Source organism: Melozone crissalis, unplaced genomic scaffold (assembly GCF_028551555.1).
Source record: "Melozone crissalis strain CALT ecotype California unplaced genomic scaffold, PUWL_Pcris_2 ptg000042l_1, whole genome shotgun sequence".
Taxonomy (NCBI): Eukaryota; Metazoa; Chordata; class Aves; order Passeriformes; family Passerellidae; genus Melozone; species Melozone crissalis.
This window is the reverse complement of record NW_026535820.1, coordinates 33,259,856-33,284,249: the sequence shown is the minus strand read 5'-3', so window position 1 is coordinate 33,284,249 and position 24,394 is coordinate 33,259,856.

Sequence of the window (24,394 nt, the reverse complement as noted above, 5' to 3'; positions counted from 1 at the left end):
AGACTCTGAGAATGATTACATGATATCTTGGCAGGCGAAGATGACAGTATGCAGCTGGTAAGCTGTTTCTAGCTGTCATAATAGGTAGTGTTTGAAAAGGAAAAAACAAAGGCTTACTTTAATGAGGCCTACAGCAGCAGCAAACTGAAGTTATAAACACATTTGCTGCTATTTTGAAATTTTCAGTGAACTTTTCTCTTACTTCACATTCCTTTTTTAAACACATTTTGCTGTCTGCCTTTATAACTTCAACCACTACTGTGTGCCGTTTTGTGTAAAACTTGCTCAGAGAGATTTAAGGGTTATTTTTGTTTGTTTGTTTTTGGGGTGTTCTTTTTTATCTTTATCCCATGTCTCCTTTGAATTTTTCCTTTAAGAAAGAAACTGTTTCCTCTAAATACAACCATTTGGTTGAGTGTAAAAGTGTTAATTGGGGCATTTATTTACTCTGCCGAAATAAATTCCACAGTGATTCTACACAGAGCTTCAGCAAATCCAGTATTTTTTTCTTCTGAAAGCCTATGCAGGTGGCGTCAGTACTGGATATTCTGTTTACAAATCATTAATGAAGTGATTGTGGCTTTTTTCATTTGCTCACACTTTTGAACTGCTCAGAGCGACACATTCCTAAATAGGGAACACAAGAGTAGAGAGAAGCACACAATAGCCTTATTATGGGGGCCACACAAACACTGGTAGTGCTGAGGGTTTATATTAACCCAATCAATTAAAGATGTACGGAAAGAGTTCAGCTAGTAGGGGACTGGGAAAAAACGGTACACAGCAATGAGTTGCTAGGCATGCTAATCTGGACTCTGAAATTTTCGCTTAGCGCTATATCTGAGCTTTCTTCCTGCACAATAAAAGGTCCCTTTCAAAGCTGAGAGTCCTTAGCAGTGCAACCATTGGAAGTCACTGCATTCTCTGAATGAAATAAATGCCTTGCTTTAATTTCTATAAGGCTTGTATAAATTTCCTTCAGTACTAAACCATTAGAATTCCGAAGGAAAAATGCATATATTAGGCTATACTGTATCCCTATTGTGCACTAAACATCAACTCATGCTACTGATATGGAGTTTAAAAGCTTAAATAAAGTGCGGAGCTCCTGCTGGGCAAACAAGCTGAACTGGCCCAATGAAGTAACCTTTTTGTTAAGAATTCTCATTTGAATAAACAGCATGGTAGGACTGCTGAATGCAGATGGCTTAAGTGTTTGGGTTCTTCTAGAAGAAACAAGTCTTAGTAGTTTTACACTTTCATGAACAAAATCATATTTTATGAAGGACAAGTGCCCCAGTTTCTCACAGACTGCATGGCAGAAATGAAAGGAGTTTGTAGCTAACTGGTTCATTTTGAAGGCTGCATCAAGACAAAACAAATATACAGATTTTATTCTGTAACTCTCATGTTGCATGTTTTTCTATGCAAACCCAAGTACAGACCTTTGCGTACAGAAAGATGTAGCTCTATAAGACATCTCAATTCTCCAAGGAGTAAATTAAATCCCTGTGCTCAGGTTCGGCTTTTTTCTTTCTTTTTTTTTTTTTTTTTTTTTTTGTGTGTTCTGCACTTAGCTCTGATACTTTCTGAATTGGATATAGCATCAAGAGCTATGAAAGACTCAACATAGCACAAAGCCTCCTTTAACATGGACGCTTTACTTCAACTTTTATTGCATTCCCTCTTATTTCCTAGGTAGATATTTTCCCTCCTAACAGCAGAACGCTAGCCCTGTTTGCTTCCTTTGTCTGTGAAAGTGCACAGGTGACAGGGAAAGCTTCTGATCATGCAAAAAGCTCATAGTGCCATCTTGAATGGAATATAACATCTGAGAGATACAAACATCAATTTGGGATGCTACATAATGGGATGACATTGTGCAAATGGAATCGAGAGCTGACTGCCCTCAGCTGTCCAATAGATACTGCATTCTCTGCATCTTTTATAGGAGGTGAATAAGCTATTAACTGCTGTGTGAAGCATCAACCAGCTTTTCTACAGGCTTTCCCCCCGTATTGTAAGGACACCTCTAACAGACAAATATGAAAGACTGAGAAGCGGGGAAACAATAAATATATCTTTTAATTTTTTTCCTGTTACCCTCAGAAATCTATCTTTGAAAGGGACTGTTGACTACAGGAAATGTCTTGTATGGGGGGAAAAAAGTTAATTGGCAAAAATTAGGGAAAAGAGAGGGAAAATTGTCAAGGGTCAATCAGTAAGAATCAAGAGTAATCTGACTACATTTACATGAGAAAATATTTCCTAGTTATCAATATTTAGGCATTTTCATGTTGGAAAAGAAGAATTGGCATTATGCACCAAAACTCTTAAGACAGACCTTTCCTCTAAATATTTTGTTGCCATTTATTCCCATAAACGTGAGGCAAATTTCTACCATGTTGTAATAGCGCTAATTTTTATGTATTTGTTATTATTCTGCTTTTCTTATAGCACTTTAAAGAGTACTGCAGGCCTGTGTATTTGAACTTGTCACGGCTTAACTCCAGCCAGTAACCAAGTAACCACAGACCCACTTACTCACTTCCCCACAAGTGGGATCAGGGAGAGAATCAGAAGAGTAAAAGTGAGAAAACTCATGGGTTGAGATAAAAACAATTAAATAGGAGAGCAAAAGCCACACACATGCAGAGCAAAACAAGAAATACTTCCCATGGACAGGCAGATGTTCAGGTATTTCTAAGAAAGCAAGGCTGCATCATGCATCACAGTGACTTGGAAAGACAAATGCCCCTCCCCTACTCCTCCTCATTCCAAATGTCCTCCCTAACTCCTTCTTCCCCCCACTTTGTATCCTGAGTGTCGCAACATTTGCCATGGAATATCCCTTTGGTCAGTAGGGATCAGCTGGACACTTTCCACTAGACCAGGCTGCTCAAAGCCCCATCTCATCTGGTCTTGTTTACATCTGGACTTCTGTTGGCAAAACCAAAGCTCTTTATACCTTGCCAAAATGAGGTCTGTGTCTGAATGGAAGATTTCCCTCAACTAAAACTATATAAGAACATTTAAGAATAAAATGTATGACTAATTAAAGGAGGTGTTTCTCTTTCCAATCTAGACACACAAATCATAGGAAATAAACCATGTTAAACTGTACTATGCATTATTGCAGATCAAAAATATTTTACAGACCTTATTATCCATGGTAGACTCCTTTGCTTAGCCAATAAATTTAATCAAATGACATTTAGCCCAAAAAGCCCTCTTAATACCCCAGCTTCCATCAACTTTATTAAAAAGTTGATGTGAAGGTAGAGAATTGCTCCTCCCACTGCTCTCACTGTTCTGTGTTGCCTGCATGGTCTGCTAATTGCTTGTAGGCACCAACCTGTCCAAACTTCACATCTCCCAATAGGGTCCACACCACTTGTTGGGTGAAGAAATATTGCAGGACCAAGAACAGCAGGATACCCAGCTTGTTGAGGTTGTGCTTTAAACTGAAAGATTTCGGAATAAAGGTCTAAAGTAGCAATGCTCACACCAGGGGAACAAGCCAGGCCAGCCAGAGCAGGAACAAATGTTCCCTAGCTGTCTCTCAAGATAAGAATCAGAATCCCAACTGTCTTAAATGAATGTATACCAATGCAGACAGGCTGAGGAACAGACAGGAGGAAGTGGAGCTCCTGGGCCTGCCAGAAAGTTTTGATGAAACATGGTGGAACAACACACATGGCTCAGAGGAAGACGATGGATGGCTACAGGTTGTTTTGTAAGGACAGGGAAAAAGAAGAGGAGAAGTTGCACTCTATATTAAGGATAACCTTGAATGTACAGAAGTCAACTATGGTTGACTTCACTTCATCCCACTGGGGTCAGTAAACACCACCACAAGCCTGAATCGGTTCAAAATAAGAAGCATAATGACTAAATGCTAATAAAATGCTAAGACATTTCAAGTAATTCAAAGAAATCTGATAAATGGCTTAAATAAGGTCAACATTTCTGATGCTAAGACTAATTGGAGGGGAAAGAGAAGCTATTCAGTGTGTCACTCATCAAAACGCCTAGTGAGAAAGAAGTAGAGTTTGATTTTGAGGCTCAAGATGGGCTGCTGGCATATTCCTTGTTCTAAGAGATGCTTTGATTGGACTGAGCCATCCAGAAGGTCCTATGTGACATGCCCTAGAGCTTTGAAATGCTAGACATCTCCTTTTATGTGAAAATTATGATTCTGCTGTCATCTTTTCCCGTTATATGTCTTTTTCCTACTCTTCTACCTGACCTGTATTTTTTTTTTTTCTTCTGCTCTCTAAATATATCCCTGTCTTGTGATACTACCATGACCAAAAGGACACTGAAGTGGTCTGGCCACACAAACAGAGAAGGAAGCTTTCAGATGTCAGTGTCTCAAGGAATGAAATACAAAATGCCACTCGGGAGACAAAGGTCATCTTTTGGAAGATTTCCCATACTGATATATACAGCCAGAGAACTGTGTGACAGCAGAATTCTTAGGCAGGGCAAACGTTTCTTCTCTCTGGTAAAAATTATTCACTGTTTGTTGTCTGTGTCTGGAGGGATATCAATTCCTTGGTTTTGTGCACAGTTCTGTATTTCTCACCACTCAACAACATGTTTCTAATTTTTTTCCTGTTACCCTCTGAAGTATGGTTGCCACCCCTTCCCATCACAGGCTCTTCACTGATAAATAATATTAGAACATTTCTCCAACAAGTGCTATACAAAAAATAGAATAAATTTGAACAATTCCTTCAATGGTAATAGATTTTACATACTCCCTTAGTATAAAAGTGAATGGTATTAACACGTTACAGAACTTGGAAAAAGTAATATATTATTAAAATATTGTTGTTGCTTTTATTATTGAAAAAATAAAAGGATTTAATCTTAATCTTGTAGAATGCTGAAAATTAATTACTGTTTATTAATTAATACATATAAATATTTTCTGAAGTAAGGATTCACTACAAGACTTCTGTGCCACAATAACCTGGAATAAACTTTGCAAAGTGACACCAAATTGTTCATAATCAAAGTCATCTGACAAATGGCCAGGACTCTTACGATTAGGGTCAGATATCAAAGCAAAATATGAAACACTTCACAAATCTGGGGCTTTTGCTATTACATCTACAAGAAGTCTCTCCAGAATAACTCCCTGCTTATCCCAATCCAGAAAGAGTTTGGAAAGGAGAAGGAGTATCTGATCTTCCCACAATCATTACCATGAAGACATTTTTTTATATGATTTGCTTTGAGATCCATCAAGGGCTCATTACAAAACTCTAGATAAGGCTAAACTTGGAGACAATCACAGATTGAAAACTTTGACTTGTTTTTGAGACTGCGGACGATTTGAGGAGATCCATATGATAAAGAAAGAGGATATCATCCTTTCACCTGTGAATGAAATGAAACACCTCCTCCAGTGCTGATGTCTGTCTACCAGCAGAATAACAGAGAATCTGTTGGCAAATTGAAGGCAGTTTGGAGATAAGCAACAAAATGCAAGGAGAAAGAGAAGACATATGCCTAATAAAAGTATTATTTGGTCTTGTGGAAATTCAGGTTGAAATGGTAAGTTGAAACTTGTTTAGACTGCAAATGGGCAAAGAAATATCCAAACCAGTGATTTACTGAAAAACAATTACTTACTTTGATTTGGATTTAAATGATTTATAAGATATGTTGTAGTACAAAAGCATGGCTTTGTTTCCAGTGGAGCAGCAAAATTACACCTGAGCAAGATAAAGAGTTACTTTCCCTCAGGAGGAAGCGACTGAAAAAATGAACACCTATAGATGGAAGTTCAGGAATATAACAGTGACATGGAAAATGGAAAATTATCTGGGCATGTGATTTTTTTCTTGAATCCTAGTAAAAACTTGCATTAATAAAGAAATTATATCAAAGGATTCTAAGGGAGGATTAAACCACTTATTAAATAAATAACAAGGATCAAAACCTAAATTATTTTTAATAAGAAACTTTTTTTATTCTGACAGTTATGTCAATTCATGAGTTGTGGAGAAGAGGAAGTTCAAGAGACCCTTGGAATAATTCATCCAATGAGAAAACAGAAAAAAAAGGACATGAAGTGCTATGAGAAACAGTTCATCAAGTACTAAAACCTAAGTCAGTCTCCCAACCAACCTGGCAGAAGCCCCATTACTTGATATAAATGCAGCTCAGTTTCACCAAGATCTCAGACCTGAGAAGAAATATTATCAGACTTTCTGATGTGCCACTTTGTCAACAAGGACAAGGACTTACATTTTAGAAGTTACTTCATGTATTTGGTCTTGAACTTCTCAGCCAAAAAGGAAGTGGGCCTTTAATACACAACTTGCTCTGGGCAATGCTTTGCTCAGTGAGAAATTGAGTTCACTTTCCACCACCTCTCTTCTGTTTCTAAAAACTCTCACTTGTAACCAAGCATCCCATAACTGTGTTTCCAACAAAGATTACACTGGTATTTCTGTTCAGCTACATGTCCTGCAGGGCTGTTCTGCGGTCTTCTGATCAGTAAAAATGTAATAACATTTTCACATAGTCAATATTTAATTCTGTAAATGCAACTGGTAGTTGTAATCTAGGTTATTAACCACACAGTGATTTATGAGGGAGGGCAGACAGTGAAGGGGGTGCAGAGCACTAGGAAGGTCCTCTGGTGACAATAAAAAAGTTATAAATTTCATAGCTCTGCCTGAGAAATGTATTTATATCCTATATTAAGAATAGCTTTTTATAAATTTTAATGATCCATGTTATTAATGGTGCTGTCATCATTACTGCCTGTGCAAGACTGCAGTCTTTTTTTTCCTCTTATACTTTTCCATCAGCTGAAGGTCTTACAGTTTCTAAATAGCTCTTATTAGCAGTTTGCCAAAAATCCCTAAGAGTTATAAGTCTATCTTTGTTTCATTGGACTGCAAAGACTGCAAGGAATATTTTGCATAAAGTTTTACAGCCAAGGCAAAGGTTGGGCTAATTGGACAGAAAACAATTGCTTCTCTATCATTTTTACAAAGCCTAGGTCAATACACAGGAATAAAAGTAGCACCACATCAAAAAGAGGAATTTATACATGAAAATTGTCCTTAAACAGTGTAGTATACACTGTTGAGTAACTATAGGATAGACAGGTATATAACAAAGACCTGATATAAATATGTGTGGCACCACAGACTCCATTACAGTGAAAGTCAAGGGTAGTATTTACAAAAAAGCTATCCACATTTTTGTTCCATTTACTTTACTTTAGAATCTCTGTCACACTTGGCTGGGTTTGCCAAGGGAAGGTAAACTATGGCACTGCCTGATAGCAGAACAACTTTCACATTTTTCTGACCTTCATACAAGAATTTCAGAGACACAAAAACAAGTTTTGGAATGGATCAAAAGACACAAAAGGAAAAGAAAGCAGAAGTAGCACCATTTCACTTCTGAGCATTTCCCATTATCCACCTCTAAAAGCAGAAAGAGACACCTACAGCAACCTCCTGATTTACTGCTCTCAGGAAAAGAGAAAACTTTTCTAAAACTGTCAGAAATCCCTACAGTAGTCAGAATCCCTCCCACTGTCAGAAGCCAACAATAAAAAGTGGTGCACAAACCTCTGATCTGTTGGCAACACAGAGGTGTTCAGTAGGGAAGAAACACAACCTTACGTGATTGTACATGTAAGTCACATAGATCCTCTGACTTACAAATATAGGTACTTTTAACCATAAAACCATAAAAATAAACCTCATCCTTATGGGCTATCAGGCACTCTGATGCTTTGGTGATAGCAGCTGTACAGTTGAGGCAGGCATATTAAAGAGTGAGTTGGAGCAAGGTCCTGGGGTATTGTATGCCTGCTGTTGTATTGCATGCCTGCTGTTTAATTTTAAAATATTCGCCAAAAAAAGGAACAGCAAACATTATCGGTGCAGTCTCCAGACAAATGTAAGTACCTGATATTTTACAGGTATTAGTATCAATTATGATTTTTTCAAGGATGAAAACAAATTTCCAACACTGAGCCACTATTCTTCAAAATTTTTCTTCTTTGAAATTAATCATCATTTTTTATCTTCTTTATTTTACACCTACTCTGCATCAATTTGATATGGTGAAAGAAATTTTTGCCTTTTGGCTACTTATTCCTGAGTTAAGAAACATGAATATTGCTATTTGATAAAGCCACCATTCCACTGAAAATACTGCACTTCAAATTTGTACCTCAACTTGAAATGTTTTCTCACCTAACTACCTATGATTTATAGTTCCAATAAATATGAATTTAGAAGATGATTAAGGGCAAATTTGCTTCCATAAAAGAGGAATTCCCATGCCATTCCTAACTGATGGGAAAAAAATCAACTTTCCTGGTGCTAAAAGAAAGTTCAGTCTCCCTGCTGCCTAGCTCTCTTCCTTAAGCAAATTCTGCCACCTACATCGTAATATATTCCTGTAAACTCAGAAGGAAATTATTTGAAATACAAGCACATTTTCATTTCCTAGAAACTCCTCCCAATGAAATCAGCTATTGGACTAAAATAAAAAACCTGAGTTTTATTTTAATAATTTTTTTTTTTTTTACAAATAGGACCTGCACAACAATTAATATTCATTTGAATTTCTGATGATTGTTTACAGTAGGGATGTTGAGAACTATTTTGGGGAGATTGACTAACAGTGATTACTAATGACTACTTATGTTCACTTGCAGGATGCCTCAGCTAGCAGCATCTGTCTCTGCAAGATTAAGTACAAGACAGATTATGAATTACTGAGAAATATGTCTGTTAGAACATTTTGCTAAATTAAACCTTTCACAAAAAAAAGTTTGTCTAAACCTCCAGAAGTAGGAAATTCAGTAAAGCTGACAGAATTTGACATAACTTTGGCTTGGAAAAACCTTTCTTTTTTTAACAATAAGTTGCTTTCAGAACATTCAGAACATAACACTACGCAGCGTAAGAATTCTAAACAATGCTTTTCTAGTTCATGAATGAGAAAAGCTTTCATTCAAGGTGATTTCAGAGTAGTCTATTGATTTAACTAGTGGATATTTAACTTCCTTTAAATTACTAAAAACCCAGTTAACAGCATGATTTCAAAATGTTAATGTAGAGTTCCAAGACATCTGCATTGGTGCATTTAGGCTATTATCTTATTTTATAGAATAAGCAGGCAAAGGAATAAATATAGATGCAAAGGTGACGTGCTACTGCTGCTTATTCTGAAGACAAATAAAGCAAATCAAGGCAGGAGTAATGCTTCAGCAAAGAATATAGGAATGCATCTTTGTGGGAAACAGTTTGCTTCCCCTGAGGTTCACATCTTAGCTAACTTAAAATACAACAAAAAATGATACTGACTGATGCACATGTGAAAGCTGAGGGTGGAAAAAGCAAAGGGAAAAGCAAGTTCTCAGATGTAGCATCATATGAAGATAGTCTAGAAAGAAAGCATCAAACTGGAAAAAAACCCTGAAATGTCAGGGAATCTCATTGCAATTCTGGAAGTTGTCTTTGAAAGCTTCCAGTAGTGTTTTTAAAAGCATGCCTAGACATATGTCTCAGGGAGTGGCAGGAGACTTCCTATTCAGCAAAGTAAAGAGGAAGCAAAAGATGTGGCCAGCAAAAGCTGGCTTGTTTACTGGGAAGCTGTTGAAAATGCTCAGTGTGAAGCATCAAGGAGAGTGTGACGTGAGGCCTCTTAAGAAAAATTTTGTGAGAAACACATGGATCCCTGATACTCAAAGCCATAACCTCTTTTTCCAGCCTGGTTCTCACAACGTGTGTCAGAGGAGGTAGGTGACACCCTCTGTCATATCAGCCTCTTGGTTACACAACAGTGGTTCCTAAACATGCTGGTCTGCTGCAAACTGTGTTTCTTGGTGACCATTGATCCCTACTCAAACTTGAGATTCAAACATTTCAACAGCCCTGATGCAGAGCTACACCATGGCTAGTAAGCTAAGGACTACATGTGGAGGGGGCTCTGGCACAGGACACACCCAGGCTATAAAAGGCTTTGCCTGGGCCTTACTACAACCACCAAGTTATACACAGTGAGTTCCTTGATGAAGATTCTCTTTTTACATTTCATACTGGTTACTGAAAGAAGAACTTATGTCTCTTCTACCAATTTCTCAAAACTATTGTTCACTTTGTTATTCATCTACTTTTTTCTTCTACTAACAGAGTCTGAAACAGCGAGCAATATGACTTATTGTTGTCAAGTTGTTCCTTGTTGCTCCTTGCAAGGGAATGCTGTCTAACAACTGTCTTAGAGGGATTAGAGCAAAACTGTCTATTCAAACAGGGCTCTGAAAGTCTCACTGAAATCTTGCTTTAGCTCCCAACCTTACAGCCTTGCATGTCCTATTATGTCCTGTATCTTTTAAAGCTTATTTCACTTCAGTCTGCTTTTCTTTCTTTTTCTTGTTTTACTCTTCCTACTGCTTCCATCTCCACCGTAGCTGTCCAAACAGAAATGGAAACAAGGAGTCTACTCACACTGTCAAATCACTTGTCTGCTGTGATTTTCTGTATGATTCTCTTTCATTTTATCTACTTTTTCCAGATAACTACCATTTTCCTGCAAGGAATAGGTCTCTATTTGTTAAGACAGCAGTTAGACTATTTAGGGTACTGCCACAACCTAAATCACCTTTTTGAATCCTACTGTTACACACATATACATACATACATTTTCAAGCCCCAAAGGCCCTTCATTTATTTATGAGGATGAAAATCTGGGGTGACTTCCAAAAAATAGCCAAGAACTAGACAAATAGTGCCAGATTCCACACAGGCAAGAGAAAAAGGACAGCCACAAATCCTCATTCTCCAATTAGAATGATGGAGGACTTTCAGGACAAAGAAAGGACTGGACTAAATCAACTCATACACAATGTTATTTTAATAGTTTGGAGTTTTTATAAGTACAGAAGTGTTAAAAGAACTCTAAAAATTACAAATATGAGAAAGGACTGTATTAATAAATGGCAAAAGATCAGGAAAAGAAAAAAGGCAGCCTGACCATAAAAACCTTGTGGTGGATAGAAGGACACAGTAGAATCTGTGATGAATCTCTCTCTGACTTTTTTGAGATGCTTGCAATATTCCAAGAAACATAAAATGGAAAAGATTTTAAAACAACTATCAACTGTGTGCTCCCCCTACTATCATCAACATTACATCTCTGCACTTCTTGCTGAAATCAATTAAAGTCTCAGTTCTGCAAATATGTGCTTCACCTTCTGCAACTACTGAGATCTGGTGAAGCCTGAAATGTATTTGCATATAAACTAAATTACTTCTGGTAAAAAGATCAGGACTTGCAGATATAAGCTCTTTATAGCAGAAATCTTTAACAGCAACCCAGCCCTTAAAAATCTGAATTGATTCAAAGAATAGAACTACAACTCCTTCAAACTTCATTCCTACCATTTATAAGTCCTCCTTAATCCCAAAATGAAATTTTTAAACAAAATAGATATTATAAAAATGGGTTTTGTTGGGTATTTTACATCTCTTCGCTAATACCACTCTGCCTAGTGGTATTAGAGCATCTAAGTGCATCTAAGACTTAGGAAGCTTTATCTACTGCTTCTGCTTTGCTGGTCTCTATGCACACAAAAGCTCTCCTACTGCCTGAGCAGTAGAGTTTAGAGAAAGAATGACCACTGCAGAGCTGTGACAGACAAAGCACCCTTCTACAGTCACACACCCAGAAAAATAAGAATGTAATAGAGCTCACTGCCTAGTGCCATTCCATTCATCTTCAGTGTTCTGCCAGTTTTAACCAGTTGTTGTATAGATTGGCGCAGGAATCAATCAATGCACTGGCACTGCTGCAGTCCATCATCCAATTGAAAATGTTATAGTTCAAGTGAAAGGTGTCCCAGAAACTCCTGAGCTTCAATTTAATGTGAGAGAATGAAAATGCAAAATGTGCTGCTACAAGTGAAATTTTTTGCTAAATCTGACTTTCTTGGAAATACAGTAATTGCCAAAGGAAAGCTATAAGTGAATAATAGTTTATTGTATTTCAGCACATTCTACTATATTCCAGAAAAATTTTAATTATTATTTTACTTACAGAATTTAGCAATTTGTAGTATACTTATTTGTCTTAAATTATGTTTTAAAAAAATTAAAATTAGTCCATACATCTATCCAAAAATGCCAATGACCTCATTCAAATCAAGTCAGATACTGAAAATACACCTGAATTCCAAGATAGATACATCTGAATTATCTACTTCTTCTTCACGTCTTTTTCTAGGGTGAAGACCTCATTTGACTGATTTCAAATCAGAATGACCATTTATCTTCTTTATAACCATAAAATAATAAACTTTTAGCTTTATATCATGTGAATGTTCCAGCAAACATAATAGATGTGCAAAAACACATCTTAAAAACTGAGTTGTGTTTTTCTTTACTTAATTTTCTCTCTTTATGATATAGATATACTGTCTCATCATTGAAAAATACACATGCTGACTTTTTAAAGTCCAATCAACAATGTTTTTTTATTATTACTTAGGCAACCTAAACCCTCAGAGAATATGCTTTATCTCTGGATGTTTTGGATGGAAAAGAACTGGAGCTTGATTATACAAATGTGTTTCCAATGCTACAAGGGCAAGAACGCTCCACAATTCATTAAATAGTTCTGCAACCCCATTTATCCAAAGTGAGGAAGCCACATTTGTTCAGCAAGGTAATAGTGGCTTCTCAGCTGACATGCACTTAGACCCAGACACTGCACTATGTGGACAGTAACAGTAAAGAAAAAAATTTCTAACCTAGCTATTACAAGCAATCAAGTTAGACTAAAGTCAGTGCATTTAAATGAGTGGAATAAAGTATAAAGGCAAAACCAATCAGTAATGCTGAGTATAAAAATCTAAAGAAAAGTTTGAGACATTTCTGAGAATGGGTTCAGAAGATGGGTTCTTTTGGTTTTGAGGCATACATTTAAAGAAGGAACTCAGACAAAATGTCACGTCATTCATTTACATTTGACATCTTTAGAGTTCATAGCAAAGCATGGAATTTGGTGGGAATATAGCAGGTTTATCTTCTGCTCATCCTAGAAATGCTCACCCAAACATTATCTGAGGAAACTTCAGTTTGCATTGATCCAAACACGCTCATGCCGTCAACAGCCTATCTCCTCTGAGCATCCTTCAGCTCCTCACAACTCCCACATGGGAAGAAGCCAGAGCACATACTGTGCTTACAGAGCAATTATCCACCTTTCACTCCAGCAGATTTAGGAGGCAAGCCATCTTGGGAAACTGGAAAGGAAGTGCCAGAAGCCTGGCAGGTGAATGGGGCAAAAGAACAGGGAGGAGCCTTAGTTTAGGACTCAGACCAGAACTTCTTCAGTGGGTAAAAGCTCAGACCTCAGGACAAGGTCTGTCTTTTAAGCTACTGTTTGTTGGTAGACAGTGTCAAATAAAACTACTTTTTCTAAGAGGTACAATTATTTGCGTTTACCTTTCTGTTGATGCTGTGGAAAACAGACCTTTTTAATCCTCATCTGTGGGCAAACCCCTTAATTACATAATCCATGTTTACTGCAAAATAAGACATACATGGACATGTTACTTTTGCCCATATGAATCAGCTTTTTAATATTTCAGATCTTAAAGGCAGGTTTAGAGTCTCCTTGCACTGCTGGCAGAGCAGTTTTTCACCTCCACCAATGAATTGAGTTTACATGAACACGAAACCACATTCTTTGTATAAAGAGCAGAACTGTGGAGGATAATCAGCTCTGCCATATGAAGATACTCTGAACTTATCTTGAAGGCAGAACTGATTTTAATAGCTTGGCATCTCATTTTTACACTGGAATGGGACTTTTCCTGTGGAGTAATAACTCATTGACGTGGGAACACAACAGCTTTGGAAAGCCTTGTGCTGGATCAGCTACAACAAGCAAATTTCTGACTGCAAAAGCAGCTCTGGTTTGGAGTACAAAAGAATCTGAATAAAAGGTAGCTGCAACTTTTTTTCTTTGCACTGAGTTTTTTTTGTCTCTGTTTGTTTCTGCATCTATTCTATTACATCAGTTGCAGAAATGCCCCAATGACAACTCAAATGTGAGCAGCAGGACAATCCTTTAAAACTGGCAGAAGGAAGCCTATGGGTGACTACTTGAATGCTTTATAATATCCAAAAAAAGAATAAAATATTTTTTATTATGGATTATTTGGACCTATAACCAAAACAATAGTACATATGACCAGATCAAACCTATATAATGGGTCCTGCCTCTTAATCAAGCAATGATAAGAATATTAACAATACTCGTGAGAACATGCTTTCTTGATAATTATGACATCTTCTCCATGGTAGATAATATTAAAAAAAAATGTAGAAACTACTGCCTTCCACGTGATTCCAGGTGTGTATAACACTGAGAAAATATTACACAGATCTGCAGTCTTGCAAGTGTAATTCCTTTTCCTTCCTCCCAGAACCATAAAAATGATGTAGTTCATCAAAGTATATGAGTGAACAAAGGAGCTCTTCCACATAATTGGTAAACCACATGTCAGAAATAATCTTTATTGATTAGAAACACTGGGATAACAGAGAAAGCTGTCATTTTAAAGGCATGTCTCAGTGTTGTAAACATCACTGAAAAACACCAGTTCTTGGTTCTCGTCCTCATGCCACATTTTTATTTTCATGTGAAGTCTCAAGCAATTATCATAAGAATTTTAAAAAGTAATTTAAAAACTGGTGTACTTGGTCAGACCAAAGGCACCAATTATATCTGGTCTCCTAAGGGAATGAGAAATGAAGACCTAAGCATAGCTGAATAGTGACTCCACAGTGGTACTTCCCACAAATGCCATTCCTGTTTTGAACAATTTGCAACATGGGCAGTAGAGACAGTATCTTTGTTCTTTACAATATTTTTCATTTTCATTCACCAAGCTGCTCACCTCTTGAACTCTTGTAAATATTTTAGCACTAGTAGCATTCTTATGTTGAAGGTCCCTTGACCAAATATGACAGTATCATGGACATTTGCACCATTTGTTTTGAAAAGGTCACAGGCTGTTTTATGCTGACAGACCTTAGATCTTGTATTGGAAGAGTAAGCAAATAACCAAACCTTATTTCCCTTCTCCACGGTTTCATAGATGCCCATTATATATCCTCACAAAATTCCTCCTTTTCTCTGAACTGAAGACCCTCAATTAAGCTGTTCCTTATGCAGATATTCTATGTATTTGATCTTCTTCAAAACAAGGAAGGGTGACAGAAAGAATCTGACTACAGCATTCAAGACACAGAGCATCAACAGGTGTATTTACAAAATCATGCAATGTTTTGAGATTTATCTTGAGTTCTCTTTCTGGTAATCCCTAACATTTGATTAGAACTCATTGCACTACTGAGCACTGAGCAGATTTTTCACAGAACTAGGTCTTAAATTCAAGATCTTCCAGAGTGGTAATGGTCATCCCAGAGCTGGGAATCACATTGTATGTAACATTAGGACTTTTCGTGGTGTCAATTTTCTCTGAAGAGTGAGCAAGAGTGATAACATTATCACAAAACATTCTTTCACATAATTTAAATTATTGCAATGGCTTCTGGAGGATATCCACATCTTTAATTCATTTATATTCTAAGGCATAACTCATCTTCATAAATCTGCACCTGATATCCTTAATGCATTTTGGAACTGGGTTTGGTTTGTAGGGGTGGTGAGGTGAATAGCACTTTAATTTAGTATTCCAGTCAAGGGTAAAAAAGTGAATGCAGGAGGATGAGATTTGGGCCTTTCTCAGAGGAGAGAGGAGTGTGGTAGCATGTGTAATGAGAAGACAGAGTGTCTTCTGAGTATTGACTCAGCTTCTATCACTAGTTAGGAAGCACTTATGAACAAGATCTGCCTTTCAAGTAAACAAATCTAAAGAAGAACACACAGAAGAAAAGAATTATGGACAAATACAGTCTGTACATTGAATCTTAGCCTGAGGGGATTTTTGCTAAAAATTGCTAAATCCAAATAAATTCTATTGAATACTTGAAAATTATTGAAATAATAATACTAATACTACTTGAAAATTATTTCCTTACATTAGTCACTTTTAAGAAGAGTAATATCTGTAGGAGAGCACCTAGATGGCAAATAAACTAGATTGGATCTTTGCCAACATTATTTCTCAAAAATTCTGAATTTGGGGAAAGTGTGTTGCACATTTCACAGTCCTTATGTGCCTCACATACCTGGGGGTTGTGTATGTACTGTCATGTTAAGATACAGGGCAGAAAGCCATTTGCCTGTGCTAAATTTATCATTTAACTTCATTCACCTGCACTCTGCCCACACTACTCAGGACCTTTTCCTGCTATTCTAGCACCCTCTGAACAGTTTCAAACCCCTATTATTTCCAGAAAAATGTCTCAGATGAAAAAATGCAAACACCCTCAAAAGATCTCTGAAATAATCATAATGACAACAATCAAAAAGTAAGGAGAAATTTAAAGATTTATTCCTCTGTTCCCATTTTGCACTGGATGAGAAGAATTTCTGAAGAGTTAATTGTAAGCATTCAGAAACCTTTACAAAACATTGCTTCAATACAGAGTGCAGAGTACACAACTCTGTTCAGGTTCATTCATTGCTCAAGAAGTGGAGAGGAATGTGCTAAGGATATGATTGTATTTTTCCTGGTCCTAGAATAATTATTGTAGCTGATAATAACTCTTTATTATAATTGCACCTGAGTAATTATCTAGGTCACAGACACATTGAGTGAGGCCTTGTATGAACACAGGGAAGCTGCCCCTGTTTTAAACAGCTTACAATTAAATTAAACAAGATGTATGAAAATGACAAGAAGGAATAAAATTCACAAACTGAATAGCATGATTGCAGCAACTGTCAACCCATGACTGCTTTTCTCTGGGTGAATTGGATACTATTAAGCATGGGCAGAGCACAAGAAAAGAAGAATGGAGACACTAGAAAAGGTAGGACCACTGAATGACACAAAACAGAAATAAATCCAGGGAAGGGCAGGGACACACAAATGACAGGTGCAACAGGTTTGCTGTGGCTCTGTCCACACATCTAAGACACTGTAAATCTTCCCCCTATGAAAATGGCCTAAGAACTGCTCTCACACTTTTTCATGAGGGGCTGCTTGGGCATGCCCAGCCTGGCATAGGCACAGTGCTCCACACTCAAAGGGCTCTTACAGTCTCCTTGGGCTACCCCCATATACAAGAGCCTGCCATGCCTTCCAGCAGGTAGAGAAAGGACAGGAAAGTAATGAGCAAGAGATGCATGGGAAGCATTCATGCCACCTGAACTTGCCATATCCTGCCTTCAGTAGAGTGTCCACTGCCAGCACCCACTCCCACACCCATCTCCTTTCTCAGAGTCCAGGAGTGCCCCAAACAAAGGTGCTGTGCCCTTGAGCATGGAAGAGGCTTGGCTAAGTGCTCCATATTTCTTCAGTTGTGTCTGTGGAAGGTCAGAAAGGTACTGAGCAACCTTAGACACACTGTTCCAGTAATGCTACTCCACCAAGGCTGTCCTTGAGAAAGTCAGCATAAAGGGCCCAGCTGGCCCCATCTCCAGCATGCAGGGATGTTTATGGCATGGACAGAGACATTTTTAGTGCAAGTCAAGTGCCAAGTTTGCATCTTGGCCGGGTTCCTGAAAGAAAATTTCCCAGACCAAACTTATGACCTTGAGAAGCCAAGCCTATAACAAAACCGTCAGATTGAATCTAATCCTTCCAGAGTAATGGGCTTTGCAGCGTCTGAAACACACCAGCTTCACATGGTAGGATTTTGAATCTTGTGTGCCACAAGAATCATTGTGCAACCTACAAAGGTCCAGTGTTGTTCAGTCTTTATCTGGTTTGTGAATGTCCTTATGCAGACTGGCTGCTCAGACACACAGATGCAGTCAGGCCAGCATCTAAGCAGGCACTAACACCACCCTGTAGGGCAGCTGGCTGTAGGTGTGGCAGGTTCAAGCAATTATGCACCAGAAACGTTGACTGGGCCCCAGGAAAGTGAACATTATCTAGCTTCATAAACTAAGCAAATTTTAATTGTCTGGCAACATCAGTCACCATGACCAGCTGCTGGTATTAGAGAAGGAACTTCAGTGGCACAAACTTCAGTGGTCCAAAACCTATACAAAATGGGATGAGCTTATGCTGGGAGGAGGGGGCAGTGATCTAAAAGGATTGGCCTTTCCAGCAGCTTTCTACATCTCACTATATGTAGCTGCAGCTGGCTTCTGCTTCAAGCAGGCGCATGCACCTCTCCAAGAAATGTTGTTCTGGGACCTGTTTGTGGAACATTGACTTTTATATGTCTTGATTAGCACACAGTCAATTCTCAAGAAAAATATAACCACAGGTTGTGCTAAGATGTTTATATTAATTTTTTTTTTTTTTACTTAATTTGTAAATCAAAATACATCACTTTTGGCTTTTTGCCTCAGTAAATAAAAAGCAATACTTATTTTTTTTTTACACCAGACAAAAATATTGTTCTGAAGCATAAAAATAGTTTTTGCTCAACAATAGTTAAACATGAAATTTATATTATTTTTTCATATCCTCAATAAAATATTAATGCCATATAATAATAATATAAAAATAATAATATCATCTCAGTCTTCAGATGTCTTCCCACAGTTTTAAAAAATAAATTATTTTTCACACTCAAGATGACAAATATGGTTTCTTTGTGAATTTGGGACTTTGTTTAGTTGGTTTTTTTTCATTGAGATGTTTAGGTTTAAGTGACACTGAGTTTAGCACTACATAGTCAACAAACATTTATTGGTTTTTTTTGAAAACTGCAATTCTTGGCATATTTTCTTCAATTAGATCAACCATAAACACATGTTATATGGGTGTGCAGTTATTTGGTTCATTTGTAAACATAGGTAATAAAATGTCTGTATTGCAATGCCTCTGTGTGCAGAGTATTCATGTCATTTCTTCCACTGGAACTTACTCATTAATCATGGTGACAGCTGATACTTTTTTCACTAACATGAGATATAAAATTGTTAAAAAATTTGTTAGAAAGCTTCATATTGTCATTTATGATATCTGCAAAATAGAGCAAAACCTCATGGGAAAAGTAATATGACAAATTTTGATACCAGTAGTAGATGTCTTTTGTCTCACAAGTAGTGACCTCCTTAAAAGGCACTAAGGAGTTAAATGTGAAGACCACAGACTTTTAAATGCATAATGCATGTGTACTCAAGAAATTCTTCACACATAAACTCGAAATTATTTAGCTGACACTAGATATGCTAAAGGGTGGGAAGGAGCAGAAGTTCTATTCTTAATAGGATGAAATATGCATACAGACACGTAATAATTTATTTAACCAAATATGCTATGCCTTAGGAAAAAATAATTAGAATTAAAGTAGCAGCTGACATCTGAAGAAAGGGGTGAGGGTGTAAACTGTGATCTGGTAAGGACATACCACCCTTGTGAAACAGAAGTAAAAACCATATCTGAAAACATACAACTTCAGAGCTCCCCAGTTGGACAGAAGGAAACAACCATAAAGAACAAACTCTCAGACCAACTGAGTTTAGATTTCACTTTGACAGGATCCTCTATACTAAATATGTTGTATAATAGCGCTACAAGAAGAAGAATGAACAAACTTTTGGAGCTGGTGATGTCCTCCAGTGACCTGAGGTGGATGAGTACCAAGAAAAGCTTATGAAAAAAAAGCTCAATGACTCTAAGAGAACAAAAGTAAACTGTTGAAGGCAGCCTCAGGGTCAAATTTGGAAAAGTCCTGATTTCTGTATGAGAAGTTAAGAAAGAAAAACAAAAGTAGCCTCTTTTCTATTTCAGTCAAGCTCTTGTCACAGATAAACTTGGCCAATCTAGAAAGACTTCAGCCTTCCCAGGCTGCTTTTGTGCTAGTGTAACTATGCATTTTGGAGCAGAATCAATTTCTTTGGACATTTATCACTAAATTCAAACTGTTAGCAACTCTCCAGCTGTATTTTCTTTATTTTAAATGTATCTTCAGGTTTTGCTCTATGAGGTCTATCAGGAACACCTGGGAAATTTAGTACCAGCTCATACTATACTTTCCATCTTCAAAAGTGTCACCAGGAAGTTTCTATTGGAGAAAAAACTGTTTTAATGCATCATGACTATAGGAGGAAAGTGCCTGATAAAGGAGCCAAGAACCCCATAAAATGCATACTCAGAAAAGCCAGAAATTATGAGAGTATGAGTTTTAGTGATCTGGCAAAGGGAACTGATTAATTGCTATCAATTCCCTTTCTTTAAGACAATAGAAAGTCCCTTTGCAGATAACCCCTTCCATTTCTTTTTTTATTTTTGCAAAGAAGATTCATGAGTGTAAAGACAGCTTTGGCAAGAGACTAAGGAGACTCTCTTTTCCTGACAGTGAAACATATTATCATACTGATGTTGCTAAAAGACTCAAAGTAGAGTTTTGTCCTTGAATGTATATGCCAGTCCTGTTTACTTTAATGGGAGTTATGCGCCATATTCCAGTGATCAACCTTGGCACTTGCAGAGAACTCCAGCTAGGAAACCAAATGCTTATTTCTTAGATGTGCTGCACTTGCTGTTGTTGGATGTAGACACCAGCAGACCTTACACAGTCTTTCCATTTTGCTTATTTTAGAAGTATAACTGGTCTAGGACATGCTTGAAGAAACCTCACCTCCTCTATTAAACTCTCTGAGCACCAGCTCTTATACCAAAAACTCTGAATATCCCATCATCTTTATTTTTCTTTCAGAATGGTAGACTGACTTTCAGAACACACCCTTAGATTCCTAGCACAAAATACAGATGCATCATGTTCTTCAAACATGAAATTACAGGGAGAAGAATCAAATGGAAGGCTTATTAAAGTCTCTGAAATTAATTCTGGATTAATCTTGGTGGCTTTTTTTTTTTTTGTGAAAACCCAAGGTCTCACCCTAGGCTATATATTTTGTCATTACAATTCTGGCTGCATTCATACCTCTTTATTTCGTATTGGTTTAAAACACCGAAAATCAAATATTTTTTTGGTTTTATCAAATTCCACAGTCCATCAAGTTAATATATTAATTTGTCATAGGATGCAGAACATGTATAGTCAAGTGGGAAGAGACTGGGGAATAGGTACAACCAATTCATTTTTGAAGGAGAAAGGCTTCATTCCCTGGAGATAGCATAGCAGGTATTTTGCAAGTGGAGGCATACTATTACTTAAATCCTCAAATATTTTTGTCTATTGTCTTCAAAACTAGAACATGCATTAGCCCATATTAATTCAACCTCACTGTGACCCACAGCGACATATCACTGTCCTTAATCTTTATAAATGGCTTTTGCACTCTGCACCATCAAAAAACTTTCTTTTTGCTGATCAATACAAAGTGTATTTGAAAAGAGCATTATCTGCCTTTGAAAAGCCTTCTGCACAATCAATGGTCTTCAGAAGCAGATGCTGATCAAGCAAGCATAGGCAACATTGTAGAAAGCTAGTAAATATTGATCCCAATTCAGAAAAGGAAATTGCCTTGTAGTTGCAGTGTCTGACTTCATTTGGCTCATAAGATTACTAAAGGTCTGATTGGCTGATCTGGTGAACACTATAGTGCATCATCACTGATCTCTCTGTGCTTGTATGAATAACTTGCTTGTTTTCTCTGGTCACACTGTGAGATACAACTATAGTTAAAAAAAAATTCAAAAATGCTGATTTTTGTGGTAGAAAAACATGACTAATACTAATTGTTCGCATGATTTCATAGTGCGTTAAAGCAAGCAATAAAAAAGCTCTGACACTGGTACATTTTATGAATTTGTACTCCTTAACTAAAAAATCCCAAAACATAATATTCAAAATAATGTTTGATCATTTTTATATATCAGAAAAACACCTGAACTCAATTAGTTTGAAAAAGTTACAGACTCAATTAATTTCTTTGTTTCCTAGGATTTTATTGACAGAACCTGGCATATATGAGAGCAGAACCAGTAGGCCTAGATTCCTAGCCAGTACTACTCCACCAGTGCAGACAGGTGGAAAGATGCAAGGGAACCTCAGCAGATGATCTAAAGGTCCATGCAATACATTACAATAAAACTTGAATTATTCTAGATTTATGATGTTGTTTATAACAGAAATCTTGTTTAGTACTTCCAAATTGTGAGAGTCACATAATTAGCTGTCAGAAAAGTGCACTGATCGTCATTCTGCAAAAGATATTTTAGCTCACAGCACAGTATAAATCACAGGAGGTGACGGTCATATCCTGTGTCACTGAAGTCAATAGGACTTAATTGATATTCAGCAGCCTGTCTGAGCATTCCTTCAGATTACTGTAGGAGAGGTTGTCCCTCACAAACAGACGGCAAAAATACACTAATTACAGGTCTAAGATTTGGAAGGAAATGGACTAGCAGAGGTGCCACAAATATGTGGCAGTCAGCTTGCTTGCTCTGGAGTTAGAATCAGCCCCAAATTCTCAGCAGTCAGAGAATGGGTCACTTATCTTTGAGCCAGACACAATGCTGGGCAATAAGTGACAGGACACACGACACCATAAGCATTTTGTGACAAATAGCTATTCTTCATTGTGGGCCCCTGCTGGAAGATTGGGATGGCATGGATGAAGTCTATGGACAACACAGATACACTTACTCAAAAATTTACTCTGGAGAATGAGGACGACAAAGGCAATGGCCATTCTTCCTGCCCAGCCTGAGGCTAGGTAAATTCACTGGCCTTCACTGGCAAATCATCTTTATAAAAAAGCCAAAATGGACTTTTCCAAGAACACGAGTTTTCTACTGAACAGAAAAAATAAATTAGAAATTAAAAAACTATCTCCTGTATCACAGAAATTTATGATAAAATATTTTACTCTTTATTTTTTTAATAGATTTAGAGAGATTAGTTACTAAAAACCTGAAAAGTACTTTCATCTGTACTCTCAAAGATATGTGACTACATGGATAAAACAAAATTTTAGATTTGAATTAGTTTTAAGAACATAAGAAAGTCTGTAATAAAATTCAAGACACAGTGTGGCCCCAGAGTTTAGACCTATCTCAATTGAAAGTAATAACTAATAATAATAATAATAATCCATAGGTTTCAAACCTAGTTCTTGAACAACTTAGAGCAAAACTTCCTAGACTGAGAGCCTAATTTTCCACACAAATACAGTAATTAGATATGAAAACTGCTCATGTACTCTAATGCTGTCATATTGTGGTATTTGGTCTAAATCAGGAGGTAAATCAAGGGACAATTGTGTGGTTTTACAGCCACTGTATATTTGGAGGGTGGGAAGAGTAGTTTGGGCTGTCCAGATCATAACTGAACAATGGATCTGAAATAGGGTTGTTTCTAGTATATATGCGGAGGACAGAATATGACAGAACAATATTTTTCACTGTCAGTTTGTGGGCTGTTAAGAAAAGTGCTTGGTTGGGGTTGACAAGTCATATGTGATAAATGGTGCATAGTTTTGTAGGACAGTATTTTCTCAGCAAGAGGTGAAGGCTTATTTTAGAAATGAAGTGGAATGACTTTGTTTTTGCAGAATGGTGGTCTCATGCCAAGGACTATGGGAGGAGTAGTAAAAATCCACATATATATTTCCACCATAATGATGTCAACGACTTTTTGGCATTATTAGCATTATTTTGCAATAACGCTCAGAATCCTCATTGGAATGAAGGCCACACTGTGGTCTGCATTTGTTCTTGTTCAGCACAAGCACATAATGAAATTGGGTTCTTTGCTTACTGGAAAAGGCTATTGTTGCATTTTTGCTGCTGACTCAATATATAACAAATATATTACCAGAGAAAGTCCCATATAACTACTGTTGCCAACAACACACTAAGATACATGGCTGAGTTTATGTCTCCTCTGGCACTGGTACTCATGACTTACACAATACATGTGAAGGAGGCCCCATCAGAGGGCTCTTAAACTATTTCAGAATACTAATCAGTCCCTACACACTACAGCTTTTATGCTGTTTACAGTAAGCTACAAAGGCAGAAGGAAGCTGCAAGTGTAAGCCCCAGCCAGGGCAGCAGCCCTTAGTCCTGTACCATTACCAGCACCCAGAAAACGCAATTTTAAGATAATTATATCCTTGCTAATCACCAATTATATGATGACAAAAATCCCTAAAATAACAGCTGTTAGTGAAATATAATTCCTGTTGCCTGTAAACAACTGCTTCCCTACAAGACCCCATCTTCCTAAGCAGCATCATTGAGAAACCCCTTAGTGAGCTCAGCATGCTCAGAAGAGCTCGCACTGCGCAGGTCAGAGAGCATCTTCACCACATCCCAGACCCTGGCTGT